Here is a 6,029-nt window from a genome sequence, read left to right as displayed (position 1 = left end):
TGAAGATGGTTTTGGTTTTGTATTTCTCTTTTCCCTTTAAATGATTCAGTTGCAGTCCTGGGGCTGGCAAGGACCCTGGTCAGGCAGCACTGGGCTCTGCTGTGCAGGACAGACAGACAGACAGACAGACAGTGTCCCCTGCACGGTGACACCCCACGTGAAGGAAGGGCACAGGGCGAGCTGAGCAGAGCCCTAGCAGGACCTGGATGATCCATGTGGGGACAGCTGTGATATGAATTAATCTCAATGGATTTCCCTGCTTTTGGGGGCTCTGAGGGGGCTCTGGTGGGTGGGGAAGGACTCGGCAGCCCACAGGTACGGGGACGTGTCAGCAGCTTCCAGGTGAGCCTGGAGCATTTGCAGCACAGAGTGAATGAGGCGCCATGGAATTGTGATGGGATCTGCCCCAGTGGCTTCAGACTCTCCCTTTTCTCCTCTCCCGGGGCACAGGAGGGTTGGGTGCCCAGTCACTGCCTCATCTCCTGCCCAGTGAATGGCCAGCACAGGTGGCTTCTTTCCACCTTCAGCAGGTGATGATGAACCTTGTTGGCTCCACCCTTAGTACACAGGGTGCTCTGGTCCTCATGGTGTCCTGGATGGATGGATGGATGGATGGATGGATGGATGGATGGATGGATGGATGGATGGATGGATGGATGGACGGACGGACGGAGGGATGGATGGATGGATGGATGGATGGATGGATGGATGGATGGATGGATGGACGGACGGACGGAGGGATGGATGGATGGATGGATGGATGGATGGATGGATGGATGGATGGATGGACGGATGGAACATGGGCTGTGGTGTGAACGCTCCAGCTGCTGCCCTGCCTCAGCTGGCACCAGCTCCTGCATGGGAAGCCCTGCAGAAACATCTGCAGCTTGTGAATGACCCCAGCTCTGTGGGGAGGGCATGTCCAGCCCCTCAGCACACACACCACAGCTCTGAAGCAGTTTGGGTGCCCAAGTCCAGCCTCCCAAAGCCATGGAAGTGTTAAAGGCATCGTCTGCCCTCTGTGAGACACGAGCTGCTCTGTAAATGGATCTCGTGCTCCCCAGCTGTGCTGATTTTCCATGAACTCTGTGGCATGTGCCAACTGCTGAGAGGGATTTCGAGAGGTGGGCAGCAGCAGAGGTGCCCATGGACAGACAGCCATGCCAAGGACAGCACTGGATGTTCTCTTTGGGCTGAGAAGAGCTCTTTGACTCACAGTGGGACCCTCACCCTGGCTGGCACTGACAGGAGCTGCCCACTGGTGAATGCCATCAGGAATTTGGAGACCAATACTCAGAATTACATTTAATTTAATGTATACCATAATTAAACACCATTTTTTTCTGAGCCCTTGCTGCTGTGTGGTCTGTGAGCTCCACAGTGACCATCTGTCATGGTTTGGCAGAGGTGGGGCTGAGGGGACACGGGCTGGTGGCACGTCCCTGCTGCTGTCCCTTGCAATGACCATCTCATTTACACCTGCCTGCATGTCCAGGGTTTCCTGTGCACCCCCAGGTGTCAGCCAGGAGGCTTTTGCAGGTGGGCAGAGCCACCCTCACCCCCTAATGATGCTGCCCTTGTCCCAGCAGTGCTCCCTCATTCCCTGCTCCTTTGGCAGCCCTTTAGCTGAGCAAACCAGTCAGGAAATCAGGAGGGGAGTGCCAAAGGCAAGCCCTGTGTGCTGGGCATGCTGAGCCCCAGGGGGAGGTGGTGGCAGGGGGTGCTCCAGGGGCTGGAGAGCTTTTGGAGGGCCTTGGTTGTGAAGAGCTAACAGAGCTGAGTGACTGAGCACAGCACTGGGAAAGGGTGGGACCTCTGTGGAGTTAATGGCAAATAATGTGGGGCTTTCCTGGCTGGTGCAAATCCAGGCTGGAGTGGCCCTGCAGAGGGAGGAATGGACAATCCAGGTGGGAGAGGGAGGCACTGGACCTGCTGCAGCTGAGCCTTTTGGGAATTGATTTCTGCACCAGCTGTAAGAGAGTCACGGAATTAAAGGATGGAGGCTGGGGGGTGGAAAACCCTTTAGGAAATGGTGCAGGGCCAGTGCTGCTCTGCAAGGAAGGTAAGTGAAAACCTTGGGAAAAGGAGGCTTTGAGAATTGACCCCACCACAGAGGGATGTGGTGAAGGAAGAGGGGACAGAGCCAGAAAACAAGGGGGGAAATGGCACAAATGAAGACACAGATGGAGAAGGTGGCTCCCAGAGCACGGTGTGATGAGGCAGACAGGATAAAGTCTGTAATGTGAGTAGAACAAATGATTAATAACAGGTAATTTCCCCAGAGGTGTGGGTTTCTGGAGCTGCTGAACAGTGATTGTGTGCTGTCCCTTCCCACCCCTGGGCAGCGGCTCTGGGAAGGTGAAATCAGGGCAGGTTGCTGAGGGTGCTGTGGGTGCTGCACATTCCTGCGTGGGGAGAAACTTCCTCTGGTTTTGAGTTAGAAATCAGGCTCAGGAAACCTTTCTGGGTGACAAATATCACATAAAACTCCTGAGAGCAGCCTCTGCAGCAGCTGGGCTGGGGCTGTCCCTGGACCTCACCTTGCCCAGAGAAGCCCTGGGTGGGGTGTTTGCTCCCACAGGTGCCTCATTAAATGGCTGGGAAATGCCGTGTCATGTCAAATGAAGCTCCTGGAGGACACTTCTTTCCTCCTGTTGCTGTGGGGCACGTGGTGTTTGTGTCTGATGCAGCTGTTATGGGGCAAAGACACAGCAGAGCCATGACAAAGTTCGTTTATGACCAAAACAATTTTTTACAGGCTCAGGTGATTATTTTACAGTTCAAATAAGGGAATTCCTTGCACGTGAGGATCCACGGGCTGTCACGAGGCTTTAGCATTTTCATCATTGTGGGAGGAACAGAGACAGGGAAACCTGTCCAGGGCTGAGTTTGGGGGCCTGGTGCCTGTCCCTGTCCCCAGGGGGGTGACTGCAGCCTGGTGCTGTGCCCACCTGGCTGTGCTGGGGTTCGGCTGCCAGGTGAGCAGCTGGTGCTGGCTGGGCTCACATGGGCCAGCAGCAAACACCGGAGTGCTCAGGGGGTCCCAGGTCACCCCTCTGGTGTCCTGCTGGCCAGGAGGGCACGGACGGGCTCTGGGGACACCGCAACGGTGGCAGCTCAGCCCTTTCAGGGGCTGTGGACGCTCTCTCGGTGTCTCTTGGTTGCACAAGAGCGCGGCTCACACACACACCCGCCGCCGCTCCAGACCCGTTCTGCCAGTCCGGCTGGTGCCCGGTGCCCGGCTGGGCGGGAGTGCCCGCGGCAAGGGCAGCGACAGCGGGGCCACGTAGGGCCACGCCGTGCCAGGCTGGACTGTGGAAGGCCGAGCTATGCCGGGCCGTGAGGGGCCGGGCTGTGCCAGGCTGTGCTGTGCCAGGCCGGGCTGTGCCAGGCTGTGCGGGGCCAGACTGTGCGGGATTGGGCTGTGCCAGGCCGTGCAGGGCCAGGCTGTGCGGGACCGGGCTGTGCGGGGCCAGACTGTGCGGGACCGGGCTGTGCCAGGCCAGGCTGTGCGGGATTGGGCTGTGCCAGGCCGTGCAGGGCCAGACTGTGCGGGATCAGGCTGTGCCAGGCTGGGCTGTGCGGGGCCAGACTGTGCGGGACCGGGCTGTGCCAGGCCAGGCTGTGCGGGATTGGGCTGTGCCAGGCCGTGCAGGGCCAGACTGTGCGGGATCGGGCTGTGCCAGGCCGGGCTGTGCGGGGCCAGGCTGTGCGGGACTGGGCTGTGCCAGGCCAGGCTGTGCAGGATTGGGCTGTGCCAGGCCGTGCAGGGCCAGACTGTGCGGGATCGGGCTGGGCCAGGCTGTGCGGGATCGGGCTGTGCCAGGCCGTGCTGGGCCAGACTGTGCGGGACCGGGCTGTGCCAGGCTGTGCTGGGCCAGACTGTGCGGGATCGGGCTGTGCCAGGCCGTGCTGGGCCAGACTGTGCGGGATTGGGCTGTGCCAGGCCGGGCTGGGCCGGGCTGTGCGGGACCGGGCTGTGCCAGGCTGGACTGTGGGAGCCCGGGCGGGATCGGGCTGGTGTGTGCTGGGGCAGGACCCGCAGCCGGAGCGCTCCCTGTGCCAGGCGCTGATCCCAGCCCCCAGTGGCTGCCCTGCCCGTGATGTGCCTGCAGCAGAGCTGCACCGGTCCGTCACCAGGTGTGATGGGGCACAGGGGTGAGCCAGGAACGGCTCTGGGACAGTCTGCTGTCCTGAACCAGCAGCAGCCAGGGACCTGTGAATCCTGCAGCATCCTTGTCCCTGCTGCAGCCCCGAGCAGAACAGCAGTGCTGGGGGAGCCACCAGCACCCGCAGGGAGAGGTCTCTGAGCCCCTGCACTTTATTTCTCTGACCCAGAGAGGAAATTTAAAAGTCTAAAAACTCGAATGTGCCCCAGAGTTGTCCTCTCCCAGTGTAGGCGTGATGCAGAGCCACGGAAAACCAAAGCCTCAGGCGTTTTACGCTGTCTTGTAATTCAAGGAACTTTGATTTTACTTTTCTACTCAGCAAAATGAATCCTCCTCTCTGTAATTAATATGCTGCTCAAATGGATTCTTAATTACAGATAAATCACAAATCTACACACTCAACTGTTTTGCTTTTCAAGTAATAAAACAGATCATTTGTCTTCCTCAGATGAACAGAGCCCAACCAGCACACCATTTCCCCCTTTATGAAGAATTCATTTGCCTTAGAAAGAGAGTCTTTAAAAAAACATTGCAAGGATTTCTTGAATAGGGGATCAAAGCTCCCACACTGCTGGAAACCATTTTTCGCTAAACAAGATGTGAGTAAAGGGGGGAAAAGTAAAAGTTTTTTGGTAGTGGTTGGGATTACAACACCCTTGGGAGGGACGGGGACGTGGGGTCAAGAAGTGGTGACCAGGTTAGCAACACAGGGAACAGGAGGGCAGCACAAAGGAACAGAAAGTGGAAATGGACAGCTGAATGGGGACGCATGTTTCTGTGCTGCAAGAGAATGGATGCTACATCAATTCATACTGAGAGCTGAGGGCTGGGGGCCTGCTAATGGATCGGGGCACACAGCAGGGGCCAGAGGTCAGCAGTGTGCTCAGCCGGGCTAATTGACTCTCGTGGGCATGCAGGGAGGGTGATGGAGCACAGGGCACACTGTCCTGCATCCCTGCCACACAAACTGACTCTCGTGGGCATGCAGGGAGGGTGATGGAGCAGGGCAGGGCATGGGGGCACACTGTCCTGTGTCCCTGCCTCACACCTATGGGACAGATGGACACACACCTGTCTCTGTGTCTCCACCACAAAGCAAAGGACTCATGTGTACATGGTCTGTCCAGGGTCACCTGTGTATGACAGGGAAAAGGGACTCCAGCAGCTGGGTCCTCATCATTTCATGTTGTTCTTCTCTGGCACTGTTGAAATATTTTTACCTCTTTTTACAAGGCCAACAGATGCTGGATTTCTGCAGGAGCCCACAGCTGCAGGAACTCAGACCTGGCTGTGCACACGGTGGAATAAATGCTCTCACCTGATCTGCTTTGCCATCTGATGGCATTTTATTTGAGCTCCATGCCTGGGGCACAGCCCAGTGACTGCCCAGGGCTCTCTGCCCTGGGAAGCTCCTCACCCTCACACAGAAGGATTTCCCAGCTGACCCACAGGGAGAATATTCCATTTCCTCACTCCTGGATCTGCCAGCAGCATCCCTTGGTGGGTGATGGATACTGGAGATGATTTATGGTTCTTTGTTACACAAATGCCTCCACATTCTTGCCCATCCTCTCGCAGCAACCAGCAGAGAGCAGGAGCCCCGGCCTGGGAACTGCACCCAGGATGCAGAGCTGGCTCTTTATTCACTGGAAATGCACAGCTGGGGACACAAGAAAGGGAAATGTCACCGCTGTGGGGCTCTGCACCCAGGCCCCTGGCTCTGCTTCCACCCGTGTGCTGGGAAGTTAAAGGTCTGGCAAAGAAAAGGGGATATAAATCAGGCAGAGAAGGGCAGAGGGGAGGATCAGGTTTACCCAATTTTTCATCTCAAGCTTTGTTATTAAAGTAGTGAATGTTCCA

This window comes from Melospiza melodia, chromosome 21, assembly GCF_035770615.1.
Source record: "Melospiza melodia melodia isolate bMelMel2 chromosome 21, bMelMel2.pri, whole genome shotgun sequence".
Taxonomy (NCBI): Eukaryota; Metazoa; Chordata; class Aves; order Passeriformes; family Passerellidae; genus Melospiza; species Melospiza melodia.
This window is presented reverse-complemented; position numbering follows the sequence as displayed.